A 16,758-nucleotide genomic window follows, 5' to 3' on the forward strand; every position below is an offset into this window, starting at 1 on the left:
GCAATTCTCTCTATTTTCATTTCTGTATTCCTGATTTTTCCTGAACATTTTTGTGCTTCCTTCTTTCGTCGATAAACTTAAGTACTTTATATGGTACCATGTTCTTCGCAGTTACTTTCCTTGCGCGTATGTTCCGCTCTTCAACTCTTGTGATTGCCCTTTTTAGCGATGTCCATTCCTCTTCAAGTGGACTGCCTATTGAACTGTTCTCTGTCGCTGTATGTATACTCTCAGAGAACTTCAAGAATGTCTCCTCATTCCTTAGTACTTCCGTATCCCATTTCTTTCGATTCTTTCTGACTAGTCTATTAAACTTCTGCTACTCTTCTTCATTATCAGGCTGTGATCTGAGTCTATATTTGCTCCCACGTACGCCTTACAATCCAGTTAGTGATTTCAGAATCTTTGCCTGACCATGATGTAATCTAACTGAAATAGTACATAATCTCTCTGCCTTTTCAAAGTATGCGTCCTCTTCTTGCGATTATTGAACAGAGTATCCGCTATTACCATCCGAAATTTATTGCAGGACTGTATAATCTTTCTCCTTTTCTTCTGGTCCTTCCCCTACAACCGCACTCCAATACTCCATGATTATTAGATTTTCATCTCCCTTGATACACTAAATTACTGGTTCAGTATTCACATATCCTTACCCTATGTCTTCATTTACTGCTTACGACGTCTGCATTTAGGCCTATACTTGAACTATTGCTGTCAGTGTTGGTTTGCTGTCAATTCTAATGAGAACAACACTGTTACTGTTTACAGTAACTCACTCTGTCCTACCTTCCTGTTCGTAATGAATCCTACTCCCGTTATACCGTTTTCTGCTGCTGTTGATACTACCCTATACTCGTCTGTCCAGAAATCCTTGCCTTCTTACCATTTCCCTTTACTGCCCCCTATTGTATCTAGATTCAGCTTTAGATCTTCGTTACTCGAACTACTGCAATACAGCCAGCGCCAATACTGCTAGCTAAATAAAAGATTCTAACTACTGAAGGCACTAACTACTGATAGGCATAATTAGCAAATGAAAGATTTTGATAGAAAACAAACAATGTATTTTACCTTAATAGTGTTCAAAAGTAATATATATATATATATATATATATATATATATATATATATATATATATATATATATAAAGTTCATGATATCCAGTCTTACAAATTTACTGTCTCTGATGGACACACGTCCAGATCATCCGCACTCAAACTCCGCCATCACACTCCCCACATCTACCACTGCTGGCGGCTCACCTCCAACAGCGCAGCGCAACGCGCTGTTCACAGCCAACTGCCCAGCACTTCAATAGCAAATATTCCAACAATGCCGGCCAGCCTCAGACCGCACACAGCACAGCCAGATTTTCATACAGAGCGCTACGTGGCGTTACCAACATAAAAACCTAAACAGCCTACTTACAAAGTCTGCAGCGTATGGGGTTATAATGTCTACAAAAACATCCTTACTTTTCTGTGCTGTCCGACTTTGGTTCTGTTTAACTGCGCGAATAATACCCCCAATACAATTTGCATCCATTCTGAATAATAATTTCCGTTATTAAAACTCTTATTTTCAATAAGTGGTTTACTACCTACGGAAAGTATAATAAAATTAATTATGGTATGTAATAAAATCACAAATTTACCAATTAAAAGCAGGATGATCAATGTTACTACCCTAAGACATTACAACACTAATCAATTTAACTTCTTAAACTAACTACCCTACCATTGGCACAATGGAAACTCTATTCCTTATCGCGCCCCTTTCCCTAACTTATGTTGGTTGATACTGGTCAAGCAGGTCGTTGTTCTACTGAAGGTCCACGTAGACGGGCACAGAGTCAGAGAGCTCAAGCAAAGAGCTAGTGGAACACGTACTCATTTACAATTACAGTGCCCTACTTTGCCAGCTGTTGGCTCTAATATCACCGTAATTTAGTGTGACGATCACGACGGTCGTCCCAAGCACCGGCGTGATATCGTCTTTCCATGGTGAAATCCCGACTTTATCTAAAAACGTATACGTGCTTTCCGTCCAAAAACTCCTGACCGTGAGTTGCTCAGTTGCGAAGTCCGTCACAATCTACTTGCTCAAATACCAGAAGTAGTTGGTAGACTGAAGTGCGCGGCAGCAAAGGAGCACTTAATGTTGCATCCGAACGCCGCAAGTGAACACAAATCTGTCTCTTCTCAGAGTAACAAATGATTCTGCTTTTGTGGAGATGTATGCAGTAACCCTGAAAAATTGGAGAGGGACCAATGGTCGCAATGCCAGCAATATCTTCAAACCTAACTATGTGTAGGCCTCCCCTCGCAGACTAGACACGCCGTGGCTGCCCAGCACCACACCAGACACCAGAGGCCTCCTATCTCTTGTTGCCGCTATAACACCCAAACGAGCCCCTTAAAGTCAATTACGACAAAATATCATAATATTAAGTAGGTAAGAGTTATCTTGGCAAACACGACATCTTTGCCGATAAGCTAACACCAAGACGTTTTGATAACAAGAACATCATACATCACTGAGACTTTTGTTATGAAAAGAGGAGGAAGAAACCTCAGATTTAATTAATGGACAAATATCCAAGTGATAATTACAATTAACATCTTGAAAGCTAAGCCCAAGGTGATGTTAGTCAGAGATAACTTTTATGTGGAAGAGAGTTGTAAGCGCATCGAAGAAATACAATGCGCCTACAATACTCTTTCACAGAAGAAGTCGCTTGCTGGCCCTCGTCCTGTAAGGACGTGCGAGAACAATTCTTGTCTTAGTTATTGAGAGTACGGAACGCGACGAGATTGTTTTGCGTTCAGAAGTGTTTCTTGCGTGATGTGATCCACGAACTTCGGAAACTGATTTTCTAAGCAGAGACAGGAACTGATAGACGCGTTTAACCGTGCATAACGGGTTAATTGAACTTTATTGACGAAACCAGTGAATATTGGACTTGACCTTCAAATAGTTGGAACTAAAAGAAGAGTGGATAGTATATTAGAGGACTACACTCAATTAGTATCGAGTAGGACACAGTTACACGACTTCACGAAGATAATACAATTACGCTGAAGATTCAAGTTGTCTTAATTGTCAAGAAACTCAATTTTAATAGAACTGACTTTACCAACCAACTGCGTGTGCGTGTCGTGCGAAAGTTATAAAGTATTTAGTGGTCAAGGAAAAATAAACCGTTCCAAGTGAAATATCAAGCGTGGACTACATTATTAAGTGATTTAACCAATTATAGTTAACCAACGACTGTTCAGCAGGGACAATTTAATGGCTCTGAGCACTATGGGACTTAACTTCTGAGGTCATCAGTCCCCAAGAACTGAGAACTACTTAAACCTAACTAACCTAACGACATCACACACATCCATGCCCGAGGCAGGATTCGAACCTGTGACCGTAGCGGTCACGCGGTTCCAGACTGTAGCGCCTAGAACCGCTCGGCCACACTGGCCGGCTGACAATTTAATCGGAAAATCAAAATACCTACTTCATTAATTGAAAATAGAACTTTTGAACATTTTTTTTAACATTACGGCGTAGGTTTACTCAGACGTGATCAAAGAGCATCTGTGGATCTCGCTTCATACAGGTTCAACAACTCCATAGCAATGAGCCAACAACGTATGAGAAGACTGATAATTACGTTTCCCCGCAATAGGAGGTGTGTACGATGCGGATGAGATAAGATTTAACAATTACTGCATATCCGGGCGATGAATCATTCAATCTTAAATCAGAAGAAGCATCCATCGTACGAGTTCGCATATCTGTCTCCCGTTCACCAACGGGGACCTACGTCATCGAGCATCGTGTCTCAACTCCACTGCGAGAGCTGTGGCAGTAGCAGCTCTACCGCGTCGACAATGTCAGCACGCGGTTGGAGAGAGGGGACGCCACACCGCCAAAGTTTGCAGTCCCTCCCACATGTATCCCTAGGCGTTTTCGGCCAATCAGGACTCTGACTTTTCGCGCTGTTCTCCCACCTTTCATGGACGCGCAGTACTTACGTGCCGTTGCAACCGTTGTATAGCAGCAGCGCCGGGAAGTAGTCTGCCTCGCATGTACGCTCTCTCTCTCTCTCTCTCTCTCTCTCTCTCTCTCTCTCCCCTTCCACCTGTGTGGTCCCTGGCCCGGCCAGTGCCCCTAGCGGCCACTGTTGACACTCTGCCGCCAAAGCGGCGCCGTGTGAAGCTCCGGCAAGCCACCGGCCACCTCGCTTGTTTACAGCTCAAAACAGCTCTTGCCTGTGTCCTTCCAAAGCACCTTCCCAATGATAACATGCAAAGCCCTCAAAATCTTACGTACCAGTATGAACTTTGGTTTTGCTGTTAGTGTTATTCTCTTTAACGGCTATATCTATGCGCGTCGTATTTATCATTTACTGTCTGAATCAGTCTCATGTAAGGTACTAAATTCTGCCATCTAAGTTACACGATATACAATTTTTACAAAGGTCTATAGACTATAAACACAGAGATCATTATTTGATGAAAGAAAGGATATTGCGAAGACATGGCGTAGCCACAGCCTGGGGGGTGTTTCCAGAATGAGATTTTCATTCTGCAGCGGAGTGTGCGCTGATATGAAACTTCCTGACTGATTAAAACTGTGTGCCGGACCAAGACTCGAACTCACGACCTTTCCCTATCGCGGGCAAGTGTGCTAGTTCAGCAAGATTTGCAGGAGAGCATCTGTAAAATAATTATTTGATATTCAACTATGTCACATTGTACCAAAAACTATTTGCTTTTGATATATCGTTCTTGTATCGTAGTCTTCACACTGTGTACTTTCCTAGCACGTAAGTTGTACCACATAGCTTATCAAATACAATAATACTATAACATCATATGTATTTTCCTGTCAGTTTATTGTAACAAATAGTACCAAAAACGAACCTAAATGTGCTGGTGCTTTGAAACGGGTTATATTCATAACATGTACAGTATGCACTGGGACGACAAAAATCGTGTGATAGTGATATATGCAGTTTCGGTAGGCTCGCGGACACAAGGTATAAAAGGACAACACGTTGGGGGAGCTCTCACATGTACTCAGATGATTCATGTTGTGACGGTACGTCACATAAATAGACATTTGGAGAAAGGGAAAAGATGTTTTTGCTATGAGACGTGTGAAACATAAATTATCTAAAGACTAAGTACGTCTGCGTGATGTATAACAAATAGTAAAGAACATAAGTTACAATATCAAAACACAAATATCGTTGTAATTAACAAAACACAGGTTTTTTGGTATAGTCTCTGTGTAACATTGGCCATGATGATTGTAGTGCAGGGAGCTCATCTCCCCTAGCAGGATTTAGTCGGCCATTAAGCTGACTGTATTATTTAAATAAAATTTCATGTAATAATATTAAATGTAAATGCGAGACTTCTCAAATTTGATCTTTCATTAATTTCAAAGTTAAAAGAGTCATGATGGATTTCATTTACCAAAATTCACAGCACTGAATGAGTTCAGTATGTTTCATTTTGTCCACCTACCGACAGATGAAATTCTCTCCAGTTTTGTCATGCAAATAATGAATAAGAAATACTGAAAATGATCACATTCAATAAGCCCCGCAATATCTCAGTTAATCTTTGTGACATTTGGTACATAAATAACCAGTAGCCCCTGGGACCCATATTAATAATTACAGTTTGCGTAAGAATACGCATGTTTTCTTTTCTAAATAGCAGCGCTCACGCAAACTATTTATTAGAAGGCGGTGAGTCGCCCGTTGTGTTTAAAAAATATTATATCGTACGTACTTCGCGCAGCCGATGTCCGTAGGAGTGTTAATTAGAAAAGTAAAAATATATAATTATCACGTGATAAGTGGTCCCCTACACATATACACTTATACCGTGATAATGTGAAAAGTTTTCAAACTGATTATGGTCACACGACGGGAAGCAACGGACTTTGAACGCTGAATGATTGCTGGAATTAGATGCATGACACTTCCCATTTCAGAAATCGTTAGAGAATTCAGTAGTCCGATATCCCAGTGTGACGAGTGTGACGAGAATATCAAATTTGAGACACTACCTCTCGAAGTGGACAACGCAGTGGTAAACGGCCGTCATTTAACGAGCGAGAGCAGTGGAATTTGAATAGTGCTCTCAGAACTAACAGACAAGGAACAATGCGTGAAATAAACTCCGAAATCAATGTGGGGCATACGATGAACGTATCCGTTATGGCAGGGCGCCGAAATTTGGCCTTAATGAGTTATGGCAGCAGACGACCGAAGCGAGTGCTTTTGCTAACAGCACGGCATCGCCAGCAGAGCCTCTCCTGGGCTCGTGACTACATCGGCTGGACGCTAGACGACCCAAGTTGCCGACAAGGCACTGTGCAAGCTGAAGGTGGCTCTGTAATGCTGTGTTGTGTGTTCAAATGGATTGATGGGGTCCCCTGGTCCAAATGAACCGATCATTGACTGGAAATGTTTGTGTTCCGCTACCTGGGGATCATTCATGGATCTCATGTTCCCAGAAAACAATGGATTTTTTTTGGATGCGCCATGTCACCAGGCCACAATTGTTCGAAGAACATTCTGGACAACTCGAGCGAGTGATTTGGCCACCTACATCGCTCGACAAAGATCGCAACGTATACTTAGGGACATGTATCGAGAGGTCAGTTCGTGCTCAAAATCCTGCACCGGCAACACTTTGTCTAGGCAAAATGGCTCAGTATTCTGCAGTCCATCGAGTCCACACCACATTGAGTTCCTGCACCACGACGTGCAAAAGGAGGCCCCACACGATATTGTAACACTTCTGATACTAAATGTAACTGGGTTTTCTCTTTTGATGCTAGTCAATCGTCAGGATGAGCATTACTGCAAAGGGCATTTGATGCTAAAGCATTATGTCAGGGTGAAAATACTAAATAAACTAATTTTTCTCTCTTAACAACATGTGGGCAGGGTAGGTTCTTCCTTGGCTCGGGTATAAAGTAGAATGAAACAGCATTTTCACATAAGATAACTTTTTTTGAAAGTTTTGTACAACTTTTTCCTTACTGGATGTTCTGGCTCCGAGAGCGGCAGCTGTATCGTTTGCGAAGCCTTCTGCTGCGGCAGCGGCGGCGTCTGATTACGCGTGGCGGTGTGTATCTCGTGTCGCCGTCTCGCCCAGCTGACTGGAGACGCGCATCGTGCTGTGGCCCGTTTAATTATTGAGAACGAAGTCGTGAATCGGACGGTGATACCTTGGATGTGGCGTCCCAGTGCTTCTCTTCTCTAAACGGCCGTGTGTGTCAGTGTTGTACGTCGGCCAGCGGAGCGGCGCGGCGGGGGAAGGCTAGTGACCCGGAGTCGAACAACGGACTCCCGCTTGCCAGTCTTCGGCTGTCAGATCTTCATCCCAGCTCACAGGTGACTGCTGGCGTGAGACCGTCTCCTTCCCGTCCTCACGAGTCACCCGGGTACGTAAAAATCAGTCTTCAAAAACCTTTTAGCTTCTCTCTTCTGGCGACGAGGCTGCGGCTTGCTACTCCATCACAGCGGCGGACTTGGTGCTTCTGTGTAGGATGTAGTCTCTTCATGCATGACGGTCTTCAGCTCCAAAACTGAACTGAAATCTACTACTCTTGTCGGGCCCACAGCGACTCGCGTATTTATTCACTTCAGTTCACTAGAGGTGAACGACTTCAAGGTCATTGCCTCTTTTGTCGCGTTGAAAAGCTTCTCGAAGAATCTTCTTTACGGCGGCCATTGGCTCTTGGAATGTAGGCGAGGGCCTTTGATCACATGTGACAATTGAGAAACACGTGAGCCGGTCGGGCGATGCCCTGACGGCTGAATCGACAGCGTCCGCTTATTTGGGGAGGGCGATGGCCTCTTCTGTCACGTTGAAAAGCTTCTCGAAGAATCTTCTTGACGTGAGCCGTTCGGGCGATGGCCTGACGGCTGAATCGACAACTTCCGCTTATGTGGGGAGGGCGATGGCTTCTCCTGAACGTGCTATAATGACTTGCAAGCGCCGGCCGTTGCCACTGCTGTTTTGTCCGCTGTTTCCCAGTGTGTAATTATTCTAAACTAAACTAAGTTTTTCATTTATTTTCTAATTTCTACTTCACATTGCTTTCACTAATTTATTTACCTATCTTAAGTACCACTCAACAATAGTAAGAGGTACCCCATGACTTCAGCTCTGTGTGGCTTAATAAAACTTGGTGTCTCCTAAGTTCTCCTTGCGGCATGAAGCCTATGCTGCATCTCATTGGCCACGTTCTGCTCCACGGGGCCTAAATCAGGCATGGCAGATTCTTTCTTACACACATCGCTACGTAGTGGAACGTGAAATTCCACACTGTGACGTCACCGGCTCCTCGTCCGCGGACGCTTGCACGTACCGTGAGAAGATGTCTTCAGTGACTGGAGAAGGGCGGCCGTCTGGCGGAATGAGTCTTGCGGCCGAGTGTCGGTCAGGAGCAGAGAATGGCGGAGGGTGTGAGGCACGGTGCTGGTGGCGGTGTCGTAATTCTGCCCCGCTTGGTCTTGTCGGAGTCCCAGCTGCTGCCGAGAGGCCCGCAGGAAACGGCAATTAGGAAATATGAAAGCAGGCGCCTTAGGCGGAACGTTTGTGCCGGGGGCGGCGGCGGCCTTTGTGCGGACACGGACCGCCGCTGCAAATTGCGACGCTTGCTCGACGGGGAAGTTTTATGCGAGCGGTGTTTGCCGCCAAAGAAAGGCCTACCTCCGCCAACGCCCTGCCAATGCTACCACAGGAATGTTTTCTATTCGAATTTAGTTCCAAGTGGAAGCCGTGCGTCTCCACGCTTCCATGTCTGTGTGTGTGTGTGTGTGTGTGTGTGTGTGTGTGTGTGTGTGTGTGTGTTTGTGTTTGAGTGTGTGTGTTTGTTTTTGGTTGTGTGTACTCAGTTTAATTTTTTCCTCTAATGATGGCAGGCGTCCACGGTGAACAACACAAAAGCTTTTGGCTTTCAGACTTGCATTCTTTTGCAGCTCCGTTTGACGTACTCCCCTGTGCACGATATTCAAGCCCGTTAACAAAACGATAGAGGCAGGTCGGGAATATTTTTTTGCAGCTAAATTTAGATTTACGCGCAGCCGGTTTAAATGTTTCACGCTGTGTGAATTACACGCCTCTTCGTGACCGAGGTCGCTAACACATCAAAGGCGTTTTTGGTCCTAAATACGGATTTAAATTTTCGTGGCCAGGCTCCGAGCAGCAGACGCAGTTCTGAAGATTCTGCCTCAGTTTACTGTCAAACATCTACTTTATTTGATTTTGAGACAGCTGCGTAAAACTACTTTATCTTTACTTTTTCTTATCATGTCTACACCGACCCACAATATTCTAGCACAACTCAATCTGACAGCTCAAAAAAAAAAAAAAAAAGCAACCAACCTGACTTCAAATAATTAATACAAAAGAATAACCCTGAATAAGCAGCAATCCTGAAAATACCCTATACATTTAATTAAGCACTTACCTCACAAAAATCTTCATTGCGCGAACTATTGCAATACAGCGAGCGTCAATACGGTCAGCTGAATAAAAGGTTCTAACTACTAAAGCCACTAACTACCAATAGGCACACACATGGTTCACATGGCTCCGATCACTATGGGACTTAACATCTGTGGTCATCAGTCCCCTAGAACTTAGAACTACTTAAGCCTAACTAACCTAAGGACATCACACACATCCATGCCCCGAGGCAGGATTCGAACCTGCGACTGTAGCAGTCGCGCGGTTCCCGACTGCGCGTCTAGAACTAATAGGCATGTGGTTAGCAAAGGACAGATTTTGTTGCAAACCAAATAATGTATTTTTTACCTTAATAATGTGACAACCAGTTCAAACACGAATATAAATCGTCATTGACATCCAACACAAAGTATATAATCATGAATAACTTTCAGTCTCCAAGTCGGAGACTTCCAGATCGTTAGCCTTCGCTAACACTTCATGCCTCTACCCTCCATCAGTGCCAACTTCTCACATGTAACATCCATCACTGCTGGCTGTCCACCTCCAACTGCCCAACAGTACTTCCATCATTGCTGGCGACTAGCTTCCAACTGCCCAACAGTACTTCCATCTCTACTGACGACTAACTTCCAACTGCCCAACACTACTGTCCGTGAACTTCCAACACAGAAGCAGCCCACTTACAACTGTATTAACGTAAAAACTATTTTATAGTTTCTTATGGCCAACAGATAACTACACTCCCACGGAGAGATTTTTTACGTTGTCTCCAAACCAATTCCTTCACTTCATTATAATACATATAATTTGAAAAACGATCTCTGGGATGCAGATTAACTTGTATCGTAGGAACATATGAGAGAACAGGCAAGTGTTGAGATTCTGATCTGTCTTCGAGCTTTTACAATTTACGACTTCGCATCCATTCTCATCGTCTTCCGTTCCACCATTCCGTACTTAAGCAAGAAAAATAAAATTTCTGAAAGACGAATTATTGCTGGGAGCACTCATACAAAGACTACAGTTTTCATTTTTCTTACAGAGAGATTAACATAATTGTTTTTAAAGATAACGATCGAGTACATTCAGTGATAAATTATAAAATTTTATAACAAGTTTTCCATTGTAACTTACTAGGTTGTGACTAAATCAGCAGCTAGAAATTGACGTACGCAATAAATTCAATAAATTTTAGATGATGAATGACACAGTGTGCAGAATACCTCGCAACAAAGTGTAGAAACAAACAGAAGTAAAATTTTGTAAAGTAATGAAGAGAGCTGTTTTGGCATATTACTCACTGTGATTAACAATAAGGAAGAAACGCTGACATGGGCTACTGAATTAACATTATGAGGTGAACGAAAGGTGGCAGTCTACGGGATCAGATAAGAAACGAAGACAGCAAAACTGAGATGGGGTTCATTTTCAGTTAACGTGTAAATAAAACAAAAGAGAATAAAATGGCTCAAATATTTTGATAGGATATCAAAAGTAAGACTAACAAAACAAACACTGAATTACAAACTACGAAGGAAACGTAATTCCAGAAAACCATGAGAGATTTGGTTGGACTCAGACCTAACGAAGCGACGGACTATCTTATCCACGACGTTCTATCGAGAATACTCTTATGAATTGCCTTGAAAAACTGATTTCTGACACGATATGAGTCGCCACGTATTCTTACTAACTTTGATGCACAGCTCGAATCACACAAGTATTTACCCCACTATTAAAGGTTTCGACGCAAAAGCCATCGTCAAGTTGATTTCTCTTACATTTAATTAGGCTTTTGTAAAGATTCCCCTTCACTGTTAACAACATGTAGTTCCTGCTACGGCCTTCACCAGGATAAAGTACACCAACAGTTAGACCCAAGAGGAAGGGGCTGGGGAACTTTCTGAACATCGCTTGTTACCTAGCAATCCTTACAACCAATATACATTCAGATCACAATTTAGTACTGACGAAGAGTAGGCTGAGCTTTAAAATACTAGTCAGAAAGAATCAATACGCACAGAAATGGGATACTAAAGAATGAAGAGAAACGCTTGAAATTCTCTAAGGCTATAGATAGTGGGATAAGGAATAGCTCAATAGCTCAGTACACATTTCAGTTGAGAAAGAAATGACAACTCTAAAAAAGACAGTCACAGAATTTGGAAAGAAAAACATAGGCACAAAGAAGATAACTGCTAGGAAACCCTGTAAAACATGAGAGATACTTCAGCTGATCGATTAAAGAAATCTAACATTCTGCGTGGTGTCTGTTTGTTCTATGTCGTGTCTCCCTACCACTTTCGCGCAACGACGCTCTGAGGGTGTTTTTTAAGGGAATTGACTAGTTTGAACCTGGGACCCATTGCTGGTAAGAAGACGCCAGAACACACATGAAATGTAGAGTTCTGAAGAGTTCAGTGAGACTAGCGATGATATAACCAAATACTTAATGATTTCAGCGTCAGCTCCACTGCACTCCCTGTAAAAGAATCTTAATACTAACTAAATTTAGTGGAAGGGGTTCAGGGCTTTCCTATTTTTAGTTAGCTGGTAAAATAACGCCGAAAAAGCAGTTAAGTTTACCATTGGAAATTTTATTCTACTCACAAAACATTGTTTATAAATTGCGCAATTGGTAAAAGGAAATGTTTTAATACAGGATGATAAAAACCAACTGCGTTCAACAAAAATGTGAACAAATATTCCCTGAATGGGTTTCCAAGTTCTACAGTGGATCGAAGGATGACCTATGCCATATCACATCTATAATCTAGGTTTAAATTAAGTTTCACAAAAGAGAAAACTATCAAAATGGACTACAGTGATCCTCAATTATCTTTAATTACTTATCTAACTTGTCGTAAATTACAGTGGCTGATGTGGCTTCTCAATAATTATATAACAGAAAAATCATCGCACTTCAGATTTTAACTTACGTAGCAAATGTGAATACCATGAGCTTCAATTGACGATCGACACTAGTATTACATAAAAAGGGGATGTAACAGATGAGACTTCTGCAGTTCTGAGTGAAGTCTTATGCGCTCAAAAATGTGGCATCACATGCGTTCATTACCTTGTCAGTGTTCGTCAGGGTGCGGCGGCCGGCGCAGCTCCATACAGCTCGCCGTCTCCGAAGCAACTCTTTCCTAACTTCTCCTTACTACAACTTACTGAAGTTGGTTTAAAAAAATACTGTCTGGCTGTGTTTTCATCTGACCAATCAGGGTCTCAATGTTAACCTTAAGCTCTGCCTAAGAAACTTCTGTCTATCCAATGAGAAACGTTGTGCTTTCTGTGGTGGGGCAATGTTTTTAAAGTTTGAAACGTAACAGAGACGCGAAAAAGTCTCACGCTAAAACTTGCAGCTGGCATCGCCCTTTTAGTGTTATCGTAAGATCTATACTGTTCTTCAGGAGGGCTCTATCTTTTAACATGGGCTGGGGGGTTGTCCTGGCGGTTACTTTTCGTGGTGGGGCAATGTTTTCAACGTTTGCAATGTAACAGAGACGCAAAAAAGTCTCACGCTAAAACTTGTAGCTGGTGTGGCCCTTTTTGTGTTATCGTAAGATCTACACTGTTCTTCTGGATGGCTCTAGCTTTTAACATGGGCTGGGGGGTGGTCCTAGCGGTTAGCTGGCGACGTGGGTGTCCATTCCTTATCGTAGGGCCTTCTAGCTTAGCACGGTTCTGCCCTTGGCTTCTGTTCTCGTTTCTCCCCTCAGAACTGCGTCTGTCTCACGGTGGGAAGGTATGACATGCATTTAGGCATTCTTGTGTTAGTCTGTGGTATTCCATTTGCTCACTCATGACTCGTATTACTTTGGTTAATTTAAGGTCACGATTTATTATGAGCTATGTGACATACTACTGGATTTGCTTATCATGTCAGGGTTTTCATGGAAGGTGTTGGATTTGCCTGACACCTTACGTATCACCACCCTTCGAACTTAATTTTTCCACTGAAGTTATTCAATGATTGAATCGTTGTCTAAGTCAGTCAAAAATTATTCCTTTATCTGAATTTTGTTGCCTACTGTTCAGCCACGTTATTCTGGTTCTATGCTAGTTTGTATTACTAATTTATATTTTTATATTCTTCCACATTATTCTCAAAAATATGTTTATATTGACAAGAGAAGAATATTTTTATGCTATTATTATTATTATTTACTTTTAAGTATTTTCTTCCTTTATGTAAGTGTGAAGTTTGTTTTTTAAGAAGTTTGTTATGGAAAGTGAGGAGTCTTTCACATCGATTTTCTTAGAAATATTTCTTTTATAAATGTAGTAATTAAGTAAAATCTATTCCTAACACATTTTCTAAATATAATATACAAGTAAAAAATGTTTTTGTTTCTAGACACTCATTTCAACATTGTTACACTCACAAATAATAATTATTCCCAAGAATTGCTTTGAGAAAGAATTATACATACACAGGTATTGAGATATTATCCTAACAAATGGTACAAATGTTAAAAAAAGGGAAAACATCCAACAAGATAATTTTTTATTCTTTGTATTTATAATGAGAAAATAAGTAAAATATAGTTATTCTCTTATTTTTATGAGGAGAAAATAAGTGGCACATAGTTTTAGTGTTTATTATGCCTTACTTTTGTTCATTATATACGGTCCATTTCAGAATTAATGACTTATTTTTAATGATAGTCTATTTTTACTTAAGCCCATAGCCAATGACTTATTTTGTAGTTTATTAGCTGTCTGGTGTGCTTAAGTTATTTATTTTTCACACGTTTCTTTTGCACAATTCCTACACCACATAATTTGATTTCACACATTCACACAATCCTATGAATGTTTAAGCATATGTTTTTGCACGAAGGTGATGGACTTGAGTGAGATGGATGTTGGCAAGTATTTTATGTACAGCTTTGTTCATTGTTCCTTGTTGGCTTTGCAAGTGTGTGTTGGTGTTGTGGAGGTCCCATAATGGAATGGAGCTGTGAGTGCAGAATCTGTGGTTTACTGGTTTTGTATGCATGAAAGTCATCATTATGTGTCGCTGAAAGCGGTCGTTTCGCAGACGTCTAGTTTACAACAGAATAGGGATTTGGGAAGGTATGTTGTCTATTCTTCACCCATTTTCTTTCTTGGTCTCAATCTTGCAAATCTTTGACTTCTGTTCTTCCTGCTTTTTCTCTGCTTCTTACTTGCTTCTTGGTTCTTCTCTGGGCAGGATATGGAAATATTTATTGATAACTAGTCGCTTTGAAGTTCTCCTCTCAGTAACAGTTTGATAAATTGTTTGGGCGTGTCATTTTTACTTTGTGGAAGTTTTCTTTAGTTTCGTGCATCAGCGTGCTGTTTAATAGCAGTAGTGTGACTTTAACACATATTTTTTTGCCAGTGGTGGCTTGCCCAAGTGGTCTTCTAGTCGGGCCGTTTATTGCTCACTCCGCTGAGTGGGGGCGTCCCGGGGTTTACGAGCGGTGAAAGTCCGGTGTTTTCTTGTCTGTCCCTCCACCGGTCGCTGTTCTTTCCCTTCTCTCGACGCTTCTGCCTTGTAGGAATCGTGTCTTGCTAATTACATCCTTTTCTTTCTTGATACTTCTCACGTTGCAACTTGTGGGTCATTGCATCTAGTCTTTGCTGGAGCTTTTACAATGGTTCTTACAAAAAGTTTTACTTATAATCATCTAATATATGTCTAATACCTACATTGTTTTACGCCTTCTTAAAAAGCTTTACAAATTTCGGCGCCCTTTCCATGTTACAATTCTAAGACATTTTGAGTCTTAACTTCTACAAGAATCCTCAAATTCGTTTTTTATTTTTGTGTAGTGTTGTGGTGGATAGCATTTTAGTGTTTCATGCTGTTAGACTATCTACGTTTTATCCCTTCACCTTAATCTATGGTACTATTGGTGTTATTTTTGTTTTTGTTTTTACTGAAACTACTTTCTTTTTCCCACCTTCCTCTGTCTTCATTCTTCTTTCTCCTGACGATCTTATCTGCAACATAATCTTGAAATATTGTACTGATTGTTTACGAGTAATAAAATTAATCTTCAAACTTTTTGATATGGCTCACATGGTGAAGTCCTAAGGTTTTGCCTGTTTTTGGGTTCATTAGTTCCACAGCATTATCATGAGCAATTCGGCTAATTACGACAGGTCCTTTGTATGCAGTGTAAAACTTAGTATTTTGTGTTTCTGTTTGCTGGAGAGATGGTGTGTTTTTAAAAATACTTTCTGGCCTACTGAGAATGTTCTTTTAATTGCTGTTCTATCTCCTCTTTCTTTTCCTTTAATGGCTGCCTTTCTGATGTTGGAGAGTGCTGTTGCTATGACTTGTTTGTGGTGCCTATGTGGTACAATAGGAAATCTAACATTTTCTCTGGTTATGTTTGGGGGTTCAATATTTTTATGTACAGTAACTGGAGGTAGTAGTGTAGTGCTATGTGGCATTTCATTTATTCCTTCTTGAAAATCTTTAAGGTATATATCCCAAGTGTTGTGTCTTTTGCCTGCATATAATCGGCATAAAGTGCCTATGTCCTTCATAGATCGTTCTGCTGGATTTACGCTAGGTTTGTACTTAGATATGTAGATGGGTTTTATTTTGTGTTGTTTTACTTCAGACTTGTACTGAAAGTGTTTAACACTGCCAGTCTTAGGTAAAATATCTCTGCTTTATCTCGTAAAATACCCTCTAATTCTCTTTTACAGTGTTCCGAAATACCTTGAACTTCTTGCAATTTTTCGTCGATTTCTTTATGGACTTCTAACATGAGTTGAGGCGATTCCCCCTTTTGTGCTTACCATTCTAATTCTTCATCCTCTTTATCTAGCGTCATTCTTAATTGTTTGTTTATAACTGGTATTTCTTCTAATTTTAGCTTTTGCTGAAAGAGAAGTGTGACACTCCCGAATGTTACGCTACCTTTCCCCATATCTGTTATCGCTCGTCTCATTTAAAAAATCTGCACCTATAAATAAATCTACAGTTAGTTTAGGTATAATCACGAAGTTGGCTTCGAACTTTTGACCTTGACACGAAAGAGTTAACCTTGTTTGTCTCATAACTTCCGCAGCATTGTTTGTAATAGGACCTCTTACTTTAATCTTACGTGTTTTCAGAACTGGCAATTCCTCATTGGCATTACACTGCATGAATAAACTTTCTGAGATCGCGGTCAGTTCATCTCCGCTATCAATTAGAATATTGACTGGGATATGCTTTACCATGGCCTTCACAATTAGTTGAATTTCAAATGGTTG

This window comes from Schistocerca americana, chromosome 5 (genome assembly GCF_021461395.2).
Source record: "Schistocerca americana isolate TAMUIC-IGC-003095 chromosome 5, iqSchAmer2.1, whole genome shotgun sequence".
NCBI classification, from domain to species: Eukaryota; Metazoa; Arthropoda; class Insecta; order Orthoptera; family Acrididae; genus Schistocerca; species Schistocerca americana.